General features: G+C 43.8%; 1 protein-coding gene across 2 annotated transcripts in view; it reads right to left on the reverse strand.

The window, feature by feature from the left end:
* LOC102249510 (rho GTPase-activating protein 25) overlaps positions 1–25,529 on the reverse strand; it is a 49,071-nt gene that overhangs the window by 16,628 nt on the left and 6,914 nt on the right. Inside the window, exon 2 of one of the 2 annotated variants that reach the window (XM_014532088.1) lies at positions 10,233–10,242. The exons of the other annotated variant lie outside the window; for it this stretch is intronic. The gene's annotated coding sequence lies outside the window, so the exon portion shown is untranslated. The remainder of the gene's footprint in view (positions 1–10,232; positions 10,243–25,529) is intronic. 2 annotated transcript variants of the gene reach the window in all.

Genomic DNA, 25,529 nt, shown 5'->3' on the forward strand with positions numbered 1-25,529 from the left:
GCCAAAACCCAGGGCCCTGTCCACACAGCCCGCATGCAGGAAGCTGGCACCTCCTGAATTTTCCTGATGAATGTCATTGAGTGCCATTCTGTCCCCTGCTCACTGAGAGCGTTGGCAGCCTTTTCTACTGGACCAAGGGCCTCCCATAGCTGCGTTCTTGCTTCTCAGTCCAGTTGTCCCTCCCATGTGGCTGAGAGCACACAAGTGTTTGAAAGGAAAATGGATCTGCCAGCAGAACACAGAAGCAGAATTTGAATCCAAGCCCTCTAATCCACTGTATTGTGTTGCTGGCTTTTGTTTTTGCGTAAGAGCTCTGCCTGCCATTGGAACAGGACCCGATGTCCACAGCTTGTCTGCACAGTAACTCCATCCAGAACAACTCTCTCCTTTTCTTTCCTCCACGGGGAATGAGGGGGGATCACCATGCCTGTGGCCCCGTTTCAGCATGTCCTGAGCCTCACCTATCTCCTTTCCCAGACAGTTTAACAGTGCCCTTGAAACCACCTTGGAGCTCCTCATCTCCTTGACCTTGAACTGTGTTCCACACTTGCCAGTCCCCAGTGTCTCCATTCCTCTCCTTGCTGGAGGAAGTCTCCGTCTCACCATGCTTTTATTCAGCTTTTGTGGGTTCCCAGAACAGCCACGACTGAACTAAGCCAACTCCACTCTCCCCTAGTTGCCTCTCACCTGGTTAGAGACCAGTGCTTCCTTTCACCCTGAGTCCATTCTGCAACTTCTCTGTGCCTCAGTTTCCTCCCTGGTTAAGACAGGATAATAATAGTCCCTACTCTATGGAGTTGTTATAGAGATTAAACAAGCTTACATATATCAACCACTTAGCACAGTCCCTGGTTCAAGGCAGCATATGTTACTCATTTTTATCAACAGGTGACTTTACTTCCTACTTCAAGGATGGAGATCAGCTTTGAGAGCTCCCTAAACTTCCCCTTCATTTCAAAAAGCCACTCCATCGGCAAGCTTTCTCTCTTCCTTCATCCCTATCGCTAATGCACCGAATTGACAACTTTTCCCATTGCTTTTGATTCCTTTCTCTCTATCTCATTCTAGGCCTGTGGTCTTCGAGCTTTATTTATGTTCATGGCATACTTTCAAATACCAAAGTTGTATTTGAAAGAGAATCTTTCAAGGGTCCAGATCTGTATCAGAGAAAATTCCCCTGTGACCCAGAGAGCTGCCTGCTCCCGCCCAGGCCAAGGCCGGCCGAAAGGAGCCCGAGGAGGAGGGGAGAGCCCGCGGCCCAGCGCGCACGCAGTCCGCCAGCTTTTCCCATTGCTTTTGATTCCTTTCTCTCTATCTCATTCTAGGCCTGTCCGGCAGCTTTTTTGGCCCTTCTGTCCTCTCCTTGGATTTCTACAATAGTTCTCTGACCTGTTCTCTCCCACTCAATGACACTCATCAAAGAGAATCTTTCTCCCACTGACTCCAACTGTATCCAGAGTTATCATCCTATCCACATGTCGCCTTTCAATCCTGTATTGCTGTCTGATGAGGACTCTGCCCTAACTGGGCTCCCTTGACCCTCACTAGGGGTCTGTGTTCTTGTCATATACCAGCTGGCAGTCACCCCTTACCTCCCACCAGGGACTGGAGAGGTCATACTATGTTGTACACAAGCGACAAGACATACTTGATTCAACAACCTCCTTCTGGACAGACATCATCAGATGAGTGCATATACTCAACTGCAGTAAAAAGCAATTTGACATTTTGATGACAATGTAGCAGCATGGCTTTGCATCTGTGAGTCTTGGAACCCCAGTTAAAATTCTTCTCAGATTCTTGCTCCTTAGTTAGCTGCTATCTTCCAGATCTTACATCTGTAACCCACAGAACAGACATGGGGCTGGTCCCTTACGTGAAGGCTGTGTAAAAGATCTGAAGGAACCGTAGGAGGGTTTCAGCAGGAATACAATGTGGAGGAGGGAACTGAAGAACTGCATACAGCTCTGTGGCTCTCTAGCTCTGAGACTGTAACTTGTAAAGACTCATATCTGACCTTGAAAGAGAGTAGATAGTAGGGAGAAATGAAAAGTGGTTCGCACACACACACACACACACACTCATAGGGAAAACTAAGGCGTTGTCGAAGATGCTGGGTGATTCTCTTCACCTCTGTGTGGCCTAACCCAGTGTGACTTTTGTCACTATGCAGCTGAAGCAACATTAGACTTGGGAGGAAGGGTGAGGGAGGCCCCCTCCTAGCAGGGGCATAATTTGGAGTCTTCACTTGGCTTCTGGATGATCATGTCACCATGAGGAGCCAGCACAAGAGAGGAGGAAAACAGACAGGTACCACCTGGTGATTATGAGGACTCAAGCTTCATGGGCTCCTCCCAGAGAGCCACAGAAATCGTTGGAACCACCACAGGAGACAGGAGAACCTCAAGGTCTCCAACAGCACCGAAGAAGTGGGATGGGGGCACAGAAGCCAATAAAACACTGTAGACTGAAGAGAATTAACTCCGCACAGAAGAACTCAGTTGCTGGGATATTATTCTATGGTTAGTTCTGAGAAATTGTTTATGCTCTGTTGTGGCAAAAGCAACAACCACAAAAACAAACAAACAAAACCCCAAACCTCCCTCTGGAAGCGTCTGTGCATTGCAGAATGGCCTGGCAAAGGCAGGAGGAGGTATGCGAATCTGATGTTCTTAGACTCAGCCAGGAGGGGATTAGATGCCCCTCGTAACAAGTAGACAGCCACCTGTCTGCCTGCATATTGTCAAGGCCTTGACTAACCATCTTTTATATTCCAGATACAACGCTGTCCACCCATACATGCACCGTGTTTCTGGAGTGCCTATGACAGTCTCCAACGTGGGCGGTGTGACTGTGGTCATGGGTCATGTGTTACAAGTTAGGGTGTGGATGGCTCAGTGCAAACCTCTGCACTGCTGAGGCCCCAACATGGGGGAGATGACAGGGCGGGACTCCAGTAACTAAGCAGGGGAACTTTCTGTCCTGTGTCAGGGTCATCTCCCACCTCAGTCCTCAGCGTTGCTCATCAGCCAGGCATATCATGAAATGATTTAAATATCAAGGACGAAAGCCTGCTGGGCCTTGAGTTTCACTTAGTTTTAACTAACCTTTCCTATTAGTTCCTTTGAACAGTCTCTCTTTGTGGGTGTGACTTGTTCCTGGACAAAGTAAACAAAGAAATCTGTTACTATTTATGGAGCTATTTCTCATAATGAAAATAATAACTGTGATAAGCTTCGCTTGGGAGCCAGTCCTTGCACATTGTGTGCATGCTCCCAGGCCTTCAGAAGGGATTTCTGAACCAGGCTGTGGGCTGGAGAGGGGGCTGCAGGCAGACCAGGGAGGCGAGGAGGAAGGCACTTGCTAAGCGTTTACAGAACACTCTGTACCAGGGGGAAATGAGGGCCTCGTGAAGTCAGCAACTCACCCTTACTGGAGTAGAGAGAGAAAGAACAGCCCCTCGCACTGTGCTTTCAGTACAGTAGCCACTTGCCATGAGTGCCTATGTCCATGAAAATGAACTAAGAAACTAAATTCAGTTCCTCAGTCACACCAGCCGCATTTCAAGTGCTCAGTATTCCGCTGTGGCTCCTGGCTAGAGTGGTGTACAACATAGACGGCATGTCCATCATCACAGAAAGTTCTATCAGTCAGCACTTCTCTGAATCTGAGTGTCATCATTACTAAACACGGGGCCTTCCCCACTAACCTGACCTGGCTTTTTTGGCCCTTCTGTCCTCTCCTTGGATTTCTACAATAGTTCTCTGACCTGTCTCCTCCTACCAGACCCACCTCTAGTCCATTGACGACATCATGACATGGTCCCACTAAAACCCAAATATGGCCATGTCACTCTCCTGCCTAAAAGCCTCAGATGACCCTCCAACATCTTTTTCCTAAAAGATGGAGGCTGAACTCCCTCCCATGGGGTTCAGAGTCCGTGGTGGTTTTCCTACTGCATTCCCTGTTCTTCCTGAATACCAGCCCACACTTCATCCATGACAAAATGCTATTCCCTTTGCTGGAATATTCTCCCCATCCATGCCCATCCACCACTAATTTTACCTCTTGGAAAGCTCTCATTCATCTTTTAAGATTTAGTTCAGGCCACACCTCCTATGAGAAGCCTTCTCAGCCCAGCCAGACTCAGTTAGTTCCTGGGCTCCATTCCTTCTTAACTGGGTCGTGTGCCCATCAAAGCACTTACCTTCCTGCCTGATCATTTTTCTTAATGCCCTCCCTCTCCACTATAAGAAAACAGGGACTCTGTCTTGATGCTTTGGCCTCGCTCATCCTTGTATTCCCCAGCACCTACCACAGTTCCTGACAAAGAGAAGGCAGGGTGAAATAGGGCACATGCTTTTACATACACAGCCCTGGGTGAGTCATGTTCTATCTCTGGGGGTTTGCTTCCTTCTCTGTGAAATTGTGATAATAATATATACCTTGAGAGGTGGCTAATCTGTAAATATTAATAATGATGAGTGGACAGGCTTTAGCCAATGTCTGCTTCTTAAAACATAGCTGTTATAAGTGGAAGCTATTATTATTAGCACTATTCTTATAGTACTAGAGGCCCAGTGCATGAAATTCATAAATGGGTAGGATCCTTAGGCCTGTCTGGTGATCAGGGCTGATCAGGGCCTTCTGGCTGCCGGCCTGGGCCTTTCTTCGTTCCGAGCCACCCCCCGGTAGTCAGCTAACGTCATAATGAGCAATCAAACTCCTGGTCTCCTGGTCAAACTCCCAAGGGGACACTTTGCATATAAGCCATATATCTACACTAATAAAAGAGAAACATGGTAATTGGCGTACGACCGCTACCCTTTTCATTGGCTAATCAGTGAGTATATGCAAATTAACTGTCAGCCAAGATGGCGGCCGGCAGCCAGGCACTGAAGCGAGCACGAGGCTTGCTTGCTGCAGACTCCAACGTTCCCCGCCTCGCCAATTACCATGTTTCTCTTTTATTAGTGTATATATATATATAGAGAGAGAGAGAGAGGGGGGGGGCTCGATTTTATGCTAAATGAGGGAAAAGGAAGAAGAAATGAAAGAGGGAGGGGATGAAGAAAGGAGAGAGAGAGAGAGCAAAAGAGAAGACTAGCTGGACATTGTACAATATTTCAGGTGCAAATCCAGAGACCTGAATTAGGATGGTGGCAGTAGGAAAGGAAAGAATAAGAGAGACAGCTGTGAGGCAGGCCACCAGACCTCAGCAACTGTCTGAACAAGGAAGATTGGGAGGCAAAGAATTTGTGAGATTGTAGTTTGAGTGGCTCAGATAAGGTAGCCTTCTCTATCCACTCATGTGATGCACATTGGCTAAGCACTTGGCATGGACCAGGAACTGTGGCAGGTTCTGGGACATAAGATCAACCGGACACAACCCTGCCCCCGAGGAGCTCATAGACATAGGAGACCTGCTCATGGAAGCAGGGAAGGAAGCCAGAGAACCAGGAGGGTATGAACAGGTAGGGAGCCTGGTTCTGGCCATGATGAAATGTGAGGGTGGACTGAAGGCTTTAGACTTCCCAGAGTTCTGGTTCTGATAGGTAAAGCCTGTGGATTAAGAAAGAGGTTAGGGAGAAAAAGAGGTGCAAGCAAAAGCCAGGAGATTTGAGTGACATGAAAATCTCAGATCGGAAAAGTAACACAATAGATGTTCTGAAACCAAAAGAAAGGATGAGCACAGAGGACTTGAGCATTGAGGGAAGCATTTTTTAAAAATATATGTTTTTATTTATTTTAGAGAGTGAGGAAGGGAGAGGGAGAGATAGAAACATCAATGAGAGAAAAACATCAACATTGACCTGCTGCCTTCTGCATGCGCTGCACTGGGGATCGAGCCCACAACCCAGGCATGTGCCCTGACCGGAAATCAAACCCGTGACTCTTGGTGCATGGGTTGAAACTCAACCACAGAGCCTTACCAGCTGGGCGAGGGAAGCATTTTTAACTTGAGACTATGGAGATAAACTTTGATAGAAGACAGAAAAGATGTGTGGGCACATTACACAGAGAGAAAATAATGTTCAAATAAAACATATATAGCATGGGTTCCCTTTAACAAAGAAACTCATCTTTCTTATCCCTAATCAATCAGAAAAATGTATTGGGCACTTCTTATGCACAGGGAGGGCATGGTTTTAAAAATACAAGAAACCATCTAAATTAGTGAACCCGAGACTTATACGGGGTTTCAAATATTTACTGTGCATCTGGCACACAAAAATGCAGTCCACCACTCCCTGTTGCCATGGTTGCCTCAATTGCAGCCCATTTCATGATGTCATACTTGCCTTGAGTAAAAAAGTGGGATTAGCAATCAAGTCATTGATTACAAAGTGTTAAGGAGAGGTGAGCATCTAGTTTATCTGGTAGAACGAGAAAAGAGTACCACTGATGAAAGTGTAGAATGGAAGCTCAACCATCAGGAAGTGGGTTCCCAGTGGCAGGGGCTTTTATATATTTTTCTTCACCAGTGTAACCACACCTCCTAGAAGCGCATCTGGCCAATTGAAGGTGCCCAGTACATATTTGCTGGGTGAATCAGATGAACATTTTAGAATGAAATGTGAGCCACTATCGGGCATTTTATATTGGCAACAAATATTGGCCAGTTTACCTAATTGTGAAATTTCTAGATATGTTCACAATTGCCCCCTCAGCAGGGTGGCCAGTAGAAGATGTCATTCCTGATGTAATAACAGTCCATATCAATAGTGACATGTTTAATACAAACACTTTATAAGTCTCATTTCATTTAATGCTCACTCGAATGCTTTATGGTAAGCACTGTACTGTCATCCCCATGCTATGGACGAGCAACTGAAGCTCAGAGAAGTGAGATGGTCTGCCCCAGTTACACGGCTAGAAATCTGATTTCAAAGTCCAATATCCACGCAGCCCCTGGAGAAGCATGTATTCTAGTGATGGGGAGAGGCACTGGCATTGAGAATCAGTGTATAATAATTCACAGGGTTAGACAGTAGAGTGAAGTGAAGGAGAGACGACACCCCTCTTCATCTGGGAAGGGAACAAAGCCATTCTTCCTAACCCATCACATGAGGCACCTGCCTCAGCCTCCACCCATTTTGCCTTAATATTATGCATAAACAAATTTATGTTATTTTTTTTCCATCCAATGTGTGCTCTGCAAGGCTCAGCTGGCCTTGGAACAAAAAGTGACAACGTAATGGCACTGAAACCTCAAGTGCATCGTGAGGCTGTGCTGACGCCCCAACAGGAAATAGACATATTAGGCAGTCCTGCTGTGTCTTACCAGCCCTCTGCCCAAGCTCATTTGAAGAGATTTAAGGATTCTGACCAAAGCCCAGTGTGGCCAAGGCATGGGAGAAAGGAACATGGAACCAACCTGAGGTGGGCCCAGCCCTCACAGCCAGCTCACAGCCCACGCCCCACCCCAGCTGAGAAGGGAGCTGCTGGGAGATGTGTGAAGTAGCAGACACGACATCACTGCCTCCCTGATAAACAGGGATACCTACACCGTTGCCTACATCCTGCACACACACAAGCACGCACACACACATGCACACGCACACACACAATCCCCACATACACCACACACATGCAGACACTCTGTCCAATTATAACACAGGGAAGATGGCCCACATAGGAGAAAATTAGGTCTTCTAACTTCAGAAACTCGCATCTTGCTTTCTCTACCCCCCTTATCCCCCTCAGCCCTCCATGATAAATCACCCTCCTGAATGGGGAACTTTTAATATCTTTCCACTTTCAAAACCTGGCATGTAGAGTTCAGAATGAATTTATCCTGTGATTACTCTCCTAGATTTTTTTTTTATTTCTAAGTTTCATTTTTAATGTTGGTATAGGGAAAACTCTGGCCCATGTCAAAGGCAACACGCTGTGACTGAGGACAGCAAAGGGACTTGCTCTGTGTGTGCACCTGCAATTCAATCACACGGGGTTTTTCAGCACTCTCACAGGGGAAACAAATTTACATACCCTCATTAAAAAAAAAGATCTAAAAGTTGTTCCCTGGCTGCCTGCTACCATTTGCAGGAATTGAGCAGGTTTAATTTCCCCATGTTCTATCGCTTGTAGAAATGTCCTTCACTGTTTGACAAGCGAGCATTTCAACCCAAAAGAGCAAATTCTGCTTTGGAAAGGGACTTAGCATACATGGCTATGTCTTTTGCAGGAAGAGGCAAAAATGTGGCAACGGTAGCAATAGGAAGGAGAGAGAGAGAGAGAGAGAGAGAGAGAGAGAGAGAGAGAGAAGAAAAAGAGAAGGTGGGGGTGGAGACCTGGAGGAAGGGAGAGAGAGAATTGGTTTTCTGTTTCTTCTTAGGCTTGCAAAGTCTTTTGCCCTCTGGCAAATTCGCTTGACTGGATGCCTTTCAGGGCCACCCCTCTGGTGTGCTTGTGTGTTTCACAGGAATTTCCAGCGCAGTTGCTTCTTGTGGGTGTATGGCTCTATCAGTTGCAACACTTCACAGCCCCCTCTGCCTATTTTTGCATAACAGGAAGCCAAGTATAATAACAAGAAGCTTACAGAATTGTGACTGCTTCCTCCTAAGCACTGCGGGGGCTGCCTATTCCTCGGCACAAGGAGAAGTGGAGATTTGGCAATTGTTGTAGACGATGTGGCTGTTTAACTGTGTATCAAGCTAACAGCCTTCCCAGACAGCCACATAAGGAAGGCCTTGGCATCACGCAAGACTATGGGACGTTGTGCTCTGCAGCAACATGGTGTGCTAAAGCAAGAGGGCATTAGAGGTACTAACCTTTTCATTGTCAAAGCCAGTCGTTTGTTCTAGGTCAGAGGTTTTGCTCAGTCACTAATATTTGTACTTAACGTATTTGTATTTTATAGAGTCAAATGAATTCCGTGGCCCCAGCAGCCACAGCAGCAATTCAGCCCTGGCAATGCTCAAGGACTAGTATTGATGATCAAGCACTCAGCCTTGACTATGTCACTCTTGGGGCCTTCACTGGTTTTCAGAAATAGTGATCTTTAACCTTGTAATTTCACTAAGAATGTGAACCAGGAACAATTCTTGCAGTGGGATGGGCCTGGCATGCAAGTCATATATGATTCTCTTATTCTACAACCTGATAAAAATAGTCTATTGAATATTAACACAATAGGTTATGGATAGAGAATATGATACCAATAAATTATTAATTAGTTTTGGTAAGTGTGATCAGGCAATGCAGCTGTGATAGCACTGTAATTAGGCAGTTATTAATAATAGGAAAAAAGCAAAGGGAAGGCCGACATTATAAGTGTGTCATTTGGGCACCTTCACCTGGAAGCTGCAAATTCACACTCCCCAGGGAACCACCAGCCCATTCCCTGCTAAACACTGGGGGAAGGGGCTGGACAAAGGGGAAGATGGGCATATGCACAGTGAATCGAGATGACATAGGTAAGATACTTGCCTATCAGTCAAGCCTGGGGAACCGTGAATTGGCTAGAGTAGGCAAGGCCAGTGCAAACCCATGAAAATTTGGGACTACAAAACCCCTCAAAGGAGCTCTCTTGTGACTCTTGGCTCTTGGCTCTCTGGTTCCTTTGCTTTTGCTCCTGCTTCCTGCATTTGCCCATGTTTCCTCCATAGCCATGTGACCCTTCAGGCCCTAAATGCAATGGACTGATGGACTGCAGCAGGAAACACACACTAAACTAGCCTGATGCTGGATTGGATTATACCCACCATAGTCCAGAGACTCTGGACACTGACTTTGATTTTAGCTCTACTGAAAGCAAAATGGGACTTCTATGGGACCTTGGAAACTCAGGGGGTTGATTCCACAGAAATAAAGCTTCCTACGATATCTTATCTTCCCGTGCGAATCTCAGAAAATTCCTTTTCTTGGGATATCGCAAAGAGCCCACTCCCAGTAGCAACCAGTGGAGACATGGAGCTCTCTCCACCAATAACTGTTAAAAAAATTAAATGTTCATATTTTTAAAGATGTATACTCAAGCGTGAGGAATAAAAACAGAGTGCCTGGGATTTGCTTAAAAACATCTCAGCAAAGAAAGGGATAGATAAAGCAAATGTGACAAAACCTTGACAATTATTGAATTTCAGTAAAAGATACACATGGAGGTTCATTATACTTATTCTCTGTGTTGCGGTTTGAAATATGTATATAATAAAAACACTCTTTTTCAAGATTCTACTAGGCTTTTTTTTTCACACATCAGCTATCACCCTGAACTTCAACTTGCTCGTTTTCCCAGGCCTGCATTTCCAGACCTGTTAGTGACTTCTCCGAGCACAGCAGAATGATACTATGCAGATGCTGTACCACACACGTACACATTCCCTCCGGAACAGACCCTGCCCGTCCATTTCCCCTGCACTGTCATTTTATCAGTTAATGAAGGGGAAGAACCGAGGGACTCCTGATGTTTCCAGTTATGGATAGTATTTCCTGTAAAGCCAACTTTTCTTCAGTTAGTGATGTTGATGGTGTGTGTGTGTGTGTGTGTGTGTGTGTGTGTGTGTGTGTGTGTCTGAGAAAGAGGAGTGGACAGCCCCACTTTGAAAAAGAGTGGTTGCCGGGAAGGCTTTGTCTCAAATGACAATTCCTTTTGACTGGGAGTAACATTGGGGCATCTGAGGCCTAGTACAGGCTCACTAGAAGAATGGAGTGACTGGTTATCAGTGTTTGCAGTGGCAAAAGTTGGAGGAACTGATAGGCCACAGTCTACCAATGTAACACAATCATCAACACTTGACAGCTCCCCTGGCCCTGTGGTAGAGGGGCAGGCAGTATGGTGCAGTGAAAGGTGTATCTGATTAGGCATCAAGAGACCCAGGTTCAAGTTCTAGCTCAGACATAAGCCAGCTGTGCAATTCTCTGGGCCCTTTTGAACCTTCATTTCCTCATTTGTAAAATAAAAGGATGGAAATAAACCATCTTGAACACATATTCAACTCTAAATTTTTTTATTGACCTTTAAAACATATGTCAGCCAACAGCTTTGTGTAGTAATCCTATTGTAGGTGCAATGCATCAAACTTAATTTGCCACCTGATGCAGGACTCCATTTCTACACCAAAAACATATGCCTCTAGAGATGCATTCCTTTAATTGATTAAGAAAAGTTGATTTTGCAAAATACATACTCTGGATGACTTTGATTAAACAAGATGGTTTGATAAGTTTCTGGTTAGAGTGTTTGTGAGTTTTAATATTAGGTTAAAGAAGATCCCCTTTGCAGTCCCCTTAAAAATGCAGGGTGGGAAGTAGAAAGACAAAAGTCACTGTAACTATTACTCAAGGACCGACAGCTCAATAGGCTGTGTGGCCTATTTATTCTGGGGTAATACCTGAACTCCCAAATATCACAGAGCCACCACCTTCTGGATAGATCTCTCCAACTCTAAACCAGATTTTACATATCAAAACAGCAAATGCATCCATGGCCTTTTAATCAAGGATGTCTTCTAATAATTTAGTTAAAACAATAATATTTGTATATTAAGTTTATTTACAAATGTATTCACTGCAGTAAAAAATGTATACAACTAAATGTCCAATAACACAGAGTCGGTTGAATGAAGTATGCTATATCATAAAGTAAAATACTATGTAGCCTTAAAGTAAATGCTTTAAATTCATGGGAACACATTGAATTTATGAGTAAAGTTAAAAATTGTTTCTTCCAAAATAGAACATATAGAGTAAGTACATTTTGTTAAAAAAAAATACATGTTATACACACACATTGTGACATAGGAAAAGCATAGATACACATGAGGTATAGCACAGAAAAACAAAATGGCAAGATTCACATAAGACTGGTTATTTTCCAGAGATGTTGGATTGTGGCTCATTTTTCTGTCTCCTATTTGCTGTCATTTTTTAATTTTTTTAAAAAGAAGTTATTTGTAAATGCTCTATGTCAGTTTTCTCTTCAATGACCTGAAGGATGAGTTTCCCAATCTACACATTTTAAGACTTAAAGTGGGTCAATAAAGATGAAATCACTGAGAGGAATCCGTCCCAGTGTTAGGAAGAATTTACAGAATCTAAACCAAAGCAAATTCCAAAAATTTTGAAATTGAGCATTTCGAGAGCTAGCTCTGTCACCTTGGACAAATCACCCTTCTGTGCCCGATGGGACATTGTACCAGCAAGAGACAATATATGTGTCCTTTACGACATGTAAAGTAGGTATAGATTTGCTTATTATTCTTGTTGTTGTTAACAAAGTTTATACATATATAAAATGAGGTTGTTGACAAAGATGCTTGCTAAGATCCTTCTCAGCCCCCCAACTCTTATATTTTTTGCATACTAACAGTTCTACCAGTACCATAATGTATGCAGAGTATACAAGTAGAGAAAGGGCAGCAGATGAGGGGTTCATTATTTGGGAAAGAATATAAAGGAAAAAGCACTCTGGGAAGGAAAGGACCAGTACAGCTTGGAGCTGTCAGCCAAGATATCCCAGAAACTATAGAGCCTGACCATGTTCTTTGGGGCTAAGAAGAAAGGACAGCGGGAATGCCAAGGGAGCATGAAAGGAGGTTACTCTAAGAGTGCTCAGGAAGGAAGAACCACTTGGAATTCCATGCGGTTTGACCTCATGGTGTAACAGTTCCATTTCCAAATATCCATTGCAATAACCAAAGAATTACTTCAGTGATAATGAAAGAAAAATGGAAAATGAAAGTACAAGTAAGGAAGGATGCTATCTGTGTGCTATCTCTTGGGAGGATTTCTGTAAGATGCAGGTGGTGGGCATCTGACCTGACAGAAAAGCTAACCAACCCACAATTCAGTATATACTGTATAGGGAACAGCTGCCTCAGAACAGGGGCTAGAATGTTCCATAAAGATTCTGCACCAACATCCAGAAAAGAGCATCACTGCTGGAGGCGGGGGACAGGTGGAGACCCCAAGAGCCACTTCCGGAAGTGCTCACAGAACAGAGGCCTGGCTGGGGCATGTGACTGCCAGTGCACCCCGGTGCCCAGAGTCCCGCCAGGGAAATCAATGGTGGCCCTGTCTTGCTGGCTCCTAAACTGAGGCCCTGCACTGATGAGGGAAAGGGATAGGAGAAAAAGAAGCTCCCTGAACAGAGGAGGAGCTACTCTCTTTAAACTGGACGGTTCTTAAAACATTACCCATAAGCTTACCATGCCACCCAGCCATTCCACGTCTAGGAATCTATCCGTGGGAAGTGAGACACACGTCCACAAAACTTCCATGCAAATGTCCCCTGCAGGGGTATTCATAATGGTCAAACTGGAAACAGTCCAGGCTCCATCAGCTGGTGGATGGTAAACACAATACAGGATCGCCAGGCTGTGCAACACCACCCCAGAATAAAAAGGAATGAGGTACTGACACATGCTACACATGGTGAACCTCAAAAACGTTATGCGAAGAGAAGGAAGCTGAATGCAAAAGACAACGTATTATGAGTCCATGTATAAAACATACCCACAAATGGCAATCCTCTAGGGACAGAAAGCAGATGAGTGGTTGCCTGGGCTGAGGGTGAGAGCAAGGATTGACTGGAAATGGCAGGAGGCAACCTTCTGGGGGTGGTAAAGCTGTTTTAAAACTGCACTGGACTGCCCTGGGATGGTGTTTCTCATAGTTAGAGCCAGCCTGCAGACCAAATGGTCTCAGGTTCAATTCCTGGTGAGGGCATGTACCTAGGTTGCAGATTCGATCCCTGGTCCCAGTTGGGGTGTATGCAGAAGGTAGCCAATTGATATGTATCTCTCACATTAATGTTTCTCTCTCTCTCTCTCTCTCTCTCTCTCTCTCTCTCTCTCTCTCTCTCCCTACTTCCCTTTCTTCCACTCTTTCTAAAAACCAATGGAAAAAATATCATGGGTTGAGGATTAACAACAAAGACACTGCATTGTACTGATGCTATATGTTATAAATTTACTAAAAATCATTGAATTGCACACATAAAACAAAATAATTTATGGCATTTAAATTCTACCACAATAAAGCAATAATAAGGAAGATCAAGAACTATATCTATTTAGCTGCCACACACACAAAGGAACCCACAGTGGAAGCAGTGATAAAGTTCAACATTGATTTATATCAGAAAACGAATTATTAAGAATACTTCCTTAGGTGGTAAAGAATGTGTCTCTAACCAGCAGGAGGGAATTGAGAGAGTACTCTACGTCCCTGAAAATTCAACTACTGAAAAGTAGAAGAATCATAAGTTCTTAGGAATCAGCTCAAGTGTTTGGTATTTTAGCAGTGCAAGGAAAAATGATGTACAGGTGAGACACTTCAAAGAAATAAAAAATGGCACAGCAAAAAGTTTCTGACATTTCTACTATCTCATATAATTGAGAATTGTGGAATGTGTGAAAATTTCTATCCCTGTGACATTTTGCAATGCTGTTGAAAGTTTTTATGGTTTGACAAAAGGAATCATTCTAAAATTTAGGAAACATACATAGAAAAAAATCAACAGCAATGTCGTGCTTAGAACTGCTGACTTGTGGGACATTATTGAGAATTGACTTTGTCAGAAAAGTATGTTGTTTACCGGTGTTTCTGTTCATTGCAGGCTACGTTTTGCAGTACATGGGTGAGGCTTTGCAGAAGGCAGAATTTCCCCTGTGATTCTGCCGCTGACATCCTGCCTCCTCGTCTAAGCTGTCAAACGTTATCAGCTGTCTGGGGGGGGAAATGGCTTGGGGGTTTCCCTTTTATCACCCAAGGTTCTCACAGAAATGTTAGGATTTAGTCTGCATGCATCTGTGAGCAACCAAAGTGTCTCTATCCAACTTGGGCTTTCTTGGTCAGACACAGGCCTGGCCCTGATATGCCTTGACGGCTCTCGCGCCTCTACACCAACTCTCTTGCTGCCCATGGAAGAACTAGAAGAATGTTACTCCCCTTTCTTTTTTCTTTACCCATGTGTTTGCTTTCAGCCGATGGTCAATGAAGGATGAACTAAAACACTGAAGTCCTGGATGCAGAAGCTGAAGAAGCAGGAAGCTCAGACAGACAAACAGGAAGTGGGAGAAGGGAACCATGAACGAATGACTTTGTGACTGACACTGAGACACCAGGATTCACTTCCATTTTCAAGGACCTCTGACCTGGCACATCTTATGGCATAAGAGACCTTTTCCAGGTGAAAACTAATTGCAATGTTTGGGTGGGTTTTGCTTTAAGGGGACAGTGTTACTAAACTCCAAACATGCACTAAATAGAGATTCACCCAACAAAATAATTGATATGTCTCATAACAAACTGTCGTGGGTACATTTAGGAAAGAATTCATAATATTTTAACATCAATTTTAAAAAATGGAAGAAAGGATTTACTTTGTGTGCTCAGGGATGAACCATTTATTCTCCTTCAACTCCACCCTTGCCCTCTCTCCTCTTTCCTAGCATTATTTTATTGTACCGACTATGATATGGCTGACTTCAAACCAAGAGAAGTGGGAGGAGGCTATATCCGGGCTTAAGAGCAGTCCCTGAAAACATCTCTTCCTTTTAATATATGGGAAGGTAGTTTCAAAATACAAATAGAAAAACATAGCAAATTAATTGACTTGAACATTAAGTTCCGTTGATACATAGCTCGAGTTTTGCTGTACGAATGTATTTTTGAGGAGATGGGCTTCCAGAATGCCTTTCCTACTTGCATAAGTTTGCAACAGAGGATTGAGAGTGTTCAACTATAAAAGTAGCACTGACTATTCTAGTCTCCCAGCACTTTCCCCTGCACAATAAAAAAAAAATGCTTTGGAAAATGTGACTTTTGTGATCTTTGGGAGGAGGCCTGGGAAGGGAGGGCTGAGGTTCACAGTGACACAGGAAATCTGTGTTTGTAATGCTGAAGTGTGTGGGTGTGTTCACATGGGCAGAGCTGCAGAGGAAAAACGAAAGAACATGTTTGCAAACCATTGCAGAGGCTGAATGAGAGGATCAAAGAGTCTTTACCACTTATGAAACATATTGATATCTACACACTATCCTGGGTTGGGATTCTGGAAAACAGCCCTTGACATCAAACGTGCAGTCTATGAGAGAAAAATGTGACATTGGGCTTCATCAAAATAAGAAGTTTTTGCTCTGTGAAAGGCACTAAGAGAGTGAAAGTAAGCCACACACAGATTGGGAGAAAATATTTTCAATCACTTATGTGGCCAAGGGAATTATATCCAGAATATCTAAAGCATTCTCAAAGCTCAACAATAAGAAAACAAACCGATTTTAAAGACAGGCAGAATATTTGAATAGACACTTCAATTAGTGAAAAGATGCTCAATGTGATTAGTCAGCAGGAAGACAATAAGTAAGACCACAATGAGACACCACTGCAAGCATTTTAGGATCACTAAAATAAAATTTAAAGACAAAGCAACAATCTCAAGGCCTGGTAAGGATGAGAAGCAGCTGGAACTGTCGTACATGGCTGGTGGGAGCACAGAATAGTACAGCTGCTTTGGAAAACAATTTGGCAATTTCTTACAATGTTAAACATATGACCCAGACGTCCCACTCCTCAAAATATACCCATGAGAAATGAGACTTTATGTTCACACCTGTGATCACATATTTATAGCAGCTTATTCATAATTTCCAACAATTAGAATCAACCCCGAAGTCTTTCAACTGATGAAGGGCTACATCCATGCAATGGGACAGTAGGGACTAATAAAAAGGACAAAAATGTGTGTATTTAAGCAATAACATGGGTGAATCTCAAATGCATTCTGCTGAGTGAAATAAATCAGACTCCAAAGGCTACATACTGTATGATTTCGTTTATATGACATTTTGGAAATAGCAAAACGAGAGGGATGAAGAACAGATGGGTGGTTACCCAGGACTGCGACTGGTGAAGGGAGGTTAACAAAAAAAAAGAGATGAAACTGTTCAGTATCTTGGTTGTGGTGGTTATCACACGACTGTGCATTTGCCAAACTCATAACTGCAGACCAAAATGAACACATTTTATTCGATTTCAAAACAATCTTTTTCATCTGCTCACATTTGTTACACAGAATCGTCTGATATTCTCACCCTGTCCTGACCTTCAGAAGTTTCCATAGCTAATGCAAGTTCTGAATGGAAAACAAGTGATATCTACCACTTCCCGGTGACTTGAGTGAGGTGTATGGCCTCAAAAATCATGGAAATGTGGGAAGACCAACATACCAAGCTAAATCTCCCCAAGTTGTAAGGGAACAGGATAACAGAGTTGGTATCTGTGCCCCTACATTTAGCTTGTCCCTTTCCTGGATGTTAGGGAAGGCCAGGCCTGCCATCCCCAGCAACAAGCCCACATTCCTGTGAAAAACGTCCAACCGTGCTCCTCACACAGATTATTCACTGTGGTGTCCCAGACAAATAAGAGACTAGAGCAAGGGATGTTTCATTCCACACACACAATCTGTTAATTCCAGTGGTACTGGTTTTAGCATAAGGGATAGCACAATGTTGGCAAGATAGTGGGTTTAAAGACCTTGCAAAGGAATTCTCTTGGGGAAAGTAGTAGGAAGCCCACTGGGTAGTGTCCAGGAGACCTGCTATCCAGTCTCGGTTATGCTGCTAACTTGCTGTATTCACATAATTTCTCCATGCTTTATCATTGTCTTAGTCAACAAATTTTTGGCTGCAAGAAAAAGATTCTGAGTCAAGCTGATTTAATATAGATAGACTAGAGGCCTGGTGCACGAAATTCATGCCAGATTCTGAGTCAAGCTGATTTAATATAGATAGAGGCCTGGTGCACGAAATTCATGCACTTGGGAGGAGTGGGGGTCTCTGGGGGAGGGTCTCTCAACCTGGCCTGCATCCTCTCACAGTCTGGGAGCCCTCAGGGAATGTCTGACTGATGGTTTAGGACCATGGGGAGCGGGCCTAAGCCAGCAGTTGGACATCCTTAGTGCTGTGCCACTGCTGTGCTAGCCAACTGTGAGCCTGGCTTCTGGCTGAGTGGCACTCCCCCTGTGGTAGCGCACTGACCACCAGAGGGCAGCTCCTGCATTGAGCATCTGTCCCCTGGTTATCAGTGAATATCATAGTGACTGGTCATTCTGCAGTTTGGTCAATTTGCATATTAGCCTTTTATAATATTAGATAGATAGATAGATGATAGATAGATAGATGATAGATAGATAGATAGATAGATAGATAGATGATAGACAGACAGATGGTTTTTATCCCCTAGGGGACATTTGGCAATGTCTGGAGATATTTTTATTTGTCACAAGTGAGAGGGCTGCTACTGACATTAATTGAGTGGAATCCAGGGATGCTGCTAAACAGCCTACGATACACAGAGAAGCCCCAGACAACAAAGTATTGTCTGGCCCCAAATGGCAATAATACTGAGGTTGAGAAACCCTGATATAAATATAGACACATACATATCTATCGATAGGTAGATAGATAGATAAAGCATGTGCATGTGTGTACAATTATTTAAGGATAGCATATTATTTCAAAAAATCTAAGAAATGTTGAGAAAAATAACATGGCTTCAGAGGTAAAAATCAAGGTAGATTTCGCTAGTGATGAGCTCTTACCAGAGCTCAAGGGCCATCCTGTTAGTGCCCTACAACTTGCAGGGCTCAGTTCCAAACACCCATTCTCTATGGACTTCAGACTGAGAGAAAACAAGATAGATGCATCTTGAGTCATCTGCCCACCCTGCTCCAGTCAACACCGTCCAAAGTGTCAAGGTTACAAAGGCCACGCCTGTGGCCAACCATGGAGACTGGGAGTCCTCTGAGAGCAAGAGCTGGTGAAACAGCCCCAAGGAGCCCTGTTATATTCATCCAAAAAAGTGACAATAGCGCCACCTCTCTTCTAGAAGCCTACTGCTAAACAAAGGGCCATGGGCCTCAAGTCACCTGAAAGGAGAAATAGCAGGTCTCTCCTTGAAAAGGAATTATTAATCTGTCGTTTCCCCGCTTCTGATCTTGCAGAACAGTTTGCAATCTTTGCTACAGAACAAACAAAACCATGACTATGTTCCACAATTTGCATGGCTGATTTCATGCACGTTAATAAGTTTTTCTTCTTTTTGGCAGGTCCAAGTTTTACCCCCTTTGAGCTGAGAGGATGCGGAAGGTCATTTTTCTGCCTGCCTGTTATAAGAACCAAGTGAGATCATAGAAAGTGCAGTAAATCACTGCCCAACACAATAAGCAGAGTCCCAAATGCAATCATCCACTGTACACACATGTCAAGTTATTTTGAAGCTGATGAAATGGTAGCATGAACCTGCTCAGCTTGCCAGTGGCCGCTCCAGAGGTCTGGCTGCCCCAACCAAACCACCCCAGCTCTGGCTGATGTGCTGCCATCTGGTGGCCATGGGCAGCTTCATTTACACATCAAGGAACAGGATGCAGTCACTTGGCTGGCTAGGACCTGCATTTCAGAAACAAGAAGCAATTCTAGGAATTTCTCAGTTAGGTGTCAGCATCCTATTGGCCCCAGCCAGGAAGACTGGATCAGAAAAAGACTGTGGACTAGGGAACCCATGGGATGTTTTCCCACTCAACCATATGGAGGCTTCTCTCTTCCACTCACCTCACACTCACACTCTCCACTTTTCCCTTCTCCTTTTGACAGATCCTTCCATCTGGGTGCCTCTGTCTTACTCCCTTCGTCTTTCCTCATTTCCCCCTTTCCATGCTGCTCCTCACCACTTACCTCAGCTACCCACTTATACCAACTGACCATATGACAACACTGATGTAGAACCTTAGTATTTGTATTTCTTGAGTAAAGCTGCCTTGCACCTGAGTTAGGAGCTCCCTGGATACTAAAGATGTTGAAGAAAAGAATTTGTTAAAGAGAAGAATTTAGAGGGACCCAGTGAAACATTTGTGTGGGCCCTGGGAACATCTCTGGCCTCCAGGGCATATCACAGTCCCAAGTGGTCTAGAAGGCAAGCAGGATCCAGGCTACATGTGGGCACATTCCCCTGGCCAGACACCTCACCCCGTGAGGAGGAATACAGCAGAAGCTGGACCCTATAAGATCAGGGTCTCTGGATGGGGGCCCTCATTGCCCAGGGCTACGGGTAGTACTGGAGGTGAAGATGTGGGTAGGTGAAAGGACTTGGTGGCAGTAAAATGAGGGGGTTCTCATTCATTTGAACATATGTTTTCTTTATGAAATATAAAAGTGAGAGTGTTGGTGGGAGGAGGTGGTAAGGCCTCGAGGAGAGAAAGAAAAGTAAGTATTGGGGAAAAGGAAAGTAAATTTACTAGGTAGGCGTAGTATGCTTGTCTACCTAATATGTTCGGTCACAAATTTAAGTGAATCCAGGTGACTCGTTTATCTCATGTTCCCCAGCCATGCTCAGCTGCCCAGGTACAGGCACTGAGAAGGTGGACCATTGTTTAAAAAGGTTTAGGGGTTTTCCCATGTGATTAGACAGTAGGAGAGAGGGGCGGGAGATTTGAGGGTGTTTGTTCAGTATTTCTACAATGCCGGAATTAGGAATCTACGCTAAAGGGGATGTAATGGATGACTGGTAGTAAAAAAGTCACAGAACCATGGGAGCAGTAGCTCGTTGAGATCAGAGAATTGCTGAGTGGGTGAGCTGGGCTCATAGGGTGTGGCAGTCACAGCGTGGGAAGCCTGAAAAGAAGATTTCAGAGATGGTACAATTATAGGGATGACATGGTTTACTTATGAGTATGAGTGGCTGAGCTGGTTGGAGGACGTATTATTGGAGATGGGGCCATTAAAGGAGAAATACTACCAATAATAAAACAATAATTGGTGGCCGGGCACGATGTTAAGTGACTTGTACACACATTACTTGATTCTTATAACAACATTATAAAGTGGCAGGACTACTTGTTTTTCAGATGAGAAAACAGGTACAGAGAGATTAATTACTTTCCCAAATTCAAAGAGGTGATTAAAGGCTGAGCTGGAAATCAAATCCAGGTTTATCTGACTTCAAGGGTGGTGTTCTTAAGGACATCCCATCCCCCTACACTCAGTTTGGCTTCTTAGCTAAGTGGAGTTGAGGGGGAGGGGTGTGTCTTCATTCAAGAAACACTTTTTATCTGGAACCTCACTTTTTATCTGTAAAGACACAAAGATGACTAAATCATCACTCACTTTCATCATAACCCTGGGCATTTCAGGCCACAGAAGGATGAGATATGGGATAACTTTGTGCTGGCCAGAGACTGGTGAAATCCAGGACTTTCTGGAAACAATGGAAACCAAACAAGTTGATCAGTAGTAATACAACTACTGTACATTGTCTGTGGACGCCCTCTATTGGCCATTAAGCAGAATAGTCTATAGCTCCCGGGAGGCAAAAACAAAAAACAAACCAAAAAAAAAACTTTAGTTACAGAACAAACCCTGTGTCAGCTTTTTAAGTGTCATAATTGCAATGGTGTCACTTAGGAATTGATTATCTTCAGTGGGAGAGCTCCACTTCCCTCTGAGCGTCTCTTCAATGAGACTGTGAGCTGCTTGAGGTTAAGAGCTTGATCTTTTTAATCTTCTTACATTAGTACAGTGCCCAGTGCACAGTAGGTGTTTGATAAATGTGTCAATCAGAGTGGAAGAAAAATGAGCCACGTGGCATAATTCCACAGAAGGAGAGATTAATTCTACCTGGGCAATCCAGGAAGTCTTCCAGGAGGAGATGAGTGGTGGTGACCATGGTGATGGGGAGGGAGTGGTAGAGTTGAAAAAAGAAATCCAGAAAGCAGAATGGCAAACCTAGGAGTCAGATATAGATTCCACAGGGCAGGGGTTTTTGTGTGATTCTGAAAAGAAATTCCCTGCCATGTGACTGACAGGTGTGGCTCCCAATCCTTCCAGTATGAACAAGAATAAAAAATGTCATAAGCACAGATTCAGTCTGTCATTAACATGTCAGATTCAGGTAGGCTAAAGAAAGAATTTGAAAGGACTTCTGGTTCAGCCGGTGTTGCTCAATGGTTGAACATTGACCTATGAACCAGAAGATCATGGTTTAATTCCTGGTCAGGGCACATGCCCAAGTTGTGGGCTCGATCCTCAGTGTGGTGGGGTGTGCAGGAGGCAGCGAATCAATGCAATCAATGATTCTATCTCATCATTGATGTTTCTATTTCCCTCTCCCTTCCTCTCTGAAATCAATTATATATATATCTCAAAAGAAAGAACTTCTGAGTTGGGGTTTGAAAAAAACACCCCAATATAAGGTTTTAAAGTTTCCCCATAATTGCACTCTTTTTTTTCCCACGTTAAACTGTGTGACCTCACTGGAAATTTAACTCAGTAGATATATAGAGCACCTACCACAATGATGGCATTATTTTCTCAAGATACCTGGTTTTCTCAAATATAGAGCACTGGGGTCAGGGTGACTTTCCTGGTTTTTTACTGAGTGTTCATATTGTGGAAACCTCTGACTCTGAGACAAATTAGAATGGCTGGTCACCCTAGCTGAGCCGGAGAACTGAGAATGGCTCAGAAAGGGATCAGTGCCACATGAAGGGAAGGCAGGGTGGTTTCAGAACGGGGCACAAGGACCTTGGCTGAGAGCTGGGGTGACAACTGTGCACTGTACCTATTATTATCATAATGCTAACTTTTGTGTGTGGTGAGATTTCTCACCCACCGGCTGTGGATTTCTGGGTTCTAAATGACCAAGTGAAGAGAATAAATTCCGGAGGATAGTGAGAGAGGAAGAATACACTCACAAGAACCCTTGAGTAGCAACAGCAGAAACTGGGGCCAAGGAAACGAAAGTCTCATGTCGAAGGTCCGGCTGTTTTCTCACAATTATATCTAAAAATAAGGGCCTGAAAATGAAGAGTAGGCCATGTGCAGGACTCTTACAGTAAATCAGAAAAACAAGTCGGCGGCTGCTGCTGTAACCCACATGTAAATGATCACAGACATTAAACCTTGGCGCCACGGAGACCCAGACAAACAACATTCAGCTTCACTCCGGCGGTCAGAGGTCCACGGGACAGCGGGGGACATAGCAGCTCTGGAGGAAGCGGCTGCTCAGGAATGGAGGGTCTTCCAGGCGGCGCACAGCCCACGTCACTCTTTTCCTACCCAAAGTACGGGAAGCTGGAGGAACTGCTCCCACCGCAATAGCTCAGAGACCATGGCGTCTCTACAGCCAGTAGGAAACTTACAGGAGCGCCTCACTACTCTATTGGAGAGTCACAGCTCCGGCGCTTTACTGACTTGGGAATGAAATGGCCAAAAATAAAATAGAGACAGAGAGAGAGAAGAAAGAAAAACAAGGAGGAAACTGATATCGCTCCATAAACATGATTGATAACAGTCGTATGCATTAAGGACGGCGCATTCAAACACTGGAGGTAAGAGGAGTAGAAGCAAGACGTGGCCCATCAACCACAGACCAGCAGGGTGGCTGTGGGCCAGGAAAGTGGATCAGCAGATGTTGTAAACACTATTTCTCTAAAGAAAAGAAAGAAGATCTAAACTGGAGTAGGACAAGCCAAGCTCTAGCACTGTTGGCCGTGGCTTTCACCAATGACTTGGTTAGGAGGAGCTAATATCATGCCTGCATCGTAGCAAGGCCCATAGTGGTGCTATGATGACAACTGATGTTTATGAAACACATACCAATGGTGCTTTTATAGGAAGTGTTTGACAAAGATCATCTCTTTTAATCCTCACAATAACCATGTTACAAATGTGCCCATTTTACAGATGAAGAAGCTAAAGATGAAGGTCACATAGCTAGTGATTAGGGATAGTGGGATTCAAATTTAGGCAGTTTGACTCCAAAGCTAGCTTTCTAATACCATATTATGTGTAACTGGCTCATTTTATTGTAGCTAGTTCAGACTTTGTCAGAAAATTCTTTTTGTTAAATTTATAAAATTATTTTAAAATATTGAGGAAATATTCTGCATCCGTCTCAAAATCTTTCTACTGTAGCACTTCTTCTTTCACTTTGAAACTCCCAAACCAACAAGGAAGCATATAAATGGTTCACAAGCCATAGGCCAGAGACCCAGCAGTAGAGTATCGCCAGCCCCCTCTGGAACTAAGATCTGTGTGTGCACACTTGGGAAGCGGGGATGGGCATCGGAGGGAGGGAGCAAGGGAGTGAAGCAGTTGCCACCTGAGTTAGTCACAGTTCTGGTGCCGGACACCTCACAGCTTATGGGGAATATGTGGAGGCACCAAAGTTGAAAAACACTTTTTCTTTGGAAAGATAGAGGTGTGAGTGAGGGAGTGCTGTCAGAATGAGCAGTCCACTACTGAGGATGCTCCTTGAAATGGACCTATCATATAGAGGTGAGCAAAGAGTTGCTTTATGAATGAATGAAGAAATGAATGAATGGAATGCTCAGCCTCAATGGACTAAAGATACCATAAGTGAGGGAGTGCTGTCAGAATGAGAAGTTCAATATTGAGGATGCTCTTTGAATTGGACCTATCATATGGAAGTGAGCAAAGAGATGCTTTATGAATGAGTGAATGAATGAATGGAATGGAATGCTCAGCCTCAATGGACTAAAGATACCATTGTTTTATGCAACTCCAGGGAAAGAATATGAGTGCTCATTAGCACCGTGTTTTGATTTATGAACTGAAAACTGTAATGTCTAGTTGCTACAATAAGTATGACATCTACCCACAGGATATCTGAGGAGTTGTGGCTACCGATATGCCTATACTTCCATGCTCTTCTTAAAGTAAAAGATGTAATGGGGTTTTCATATTTAAATAGAAATCTTATTTACAATCAAGACATAAATATATTTCAAAGACAAAGGAAAATATGTTGTGATTGAGTGTCAATTTAGCTCTGAGCTTCCATTTAACTCTGAGTTTCCTGGGAGCCAAGACAAAATAAGAAACACAATAAATTGCACAACTGTCTTACCAGAAGGAGGAAGCATGGCAATCCCTCAAAGGACACATAGTACTTCTGAGCACTCAATTCTCAACAAATTTTCTCACAGCAAGTCACACATAGGAGAGTGGCTGAAATTGTCCATTCCTTGTTCTCATGTTCACAGAACACTCAGAAACAAATTCCATGAAATCACTAATTGCAGTAATGGTTAAAAAATGAGGGTGTAACATTAAAGCATAACTCAATGCACCCATACTGTGAGGGTATCAAGATAATGTAGTTTGATCTGAGGTTGGAAATGAGATTATCTATTCAAAAGGAAACACATGTTTGCTGAACGCCTAACATATGTTATGGGCATGAAATATTTTCTTCCTCTCAACATACGTATTATGAATTCTATTAAATAATTAAGCTAAGCAACTTGCCCTTGGGATTCACTGTAAAGTAGCAGAAGGGTCCCAAGCTCAGGCACTCTTTTCTGTACCAAATACCCTCCTCCCCTCCCACACTCCCATCAAGAAGAGCCAATGAAGAATCAACCGAAGGACTTGTATCCATGCATATAAGCATAACCAATGGACATAAGACACTGGAGGGTAGGGGAGGCCAGGGGATTGTCAAGGGCAGGGAAAAAAAAGGAGACATATGTAATACTCTTTGTAATACCTTAAGCAATAAAACAA

The sequence above is a fragment of the Myotis brandtii genome, unplaced genomic scaffold, assembly GCF_000412655.1.
Source record: "Myotis brandtii unplaced genomic scaffold, ASM41265v1 scaffold84, whole genome shotgun sequence".
Classification (NCBI taxonomy): domain Eukaryota; kingdom Metazoa; phylum Chordata; class Mammalia; order Chiroptera; family Vespertilionidae; genus Myotis; species Myotis brandtii.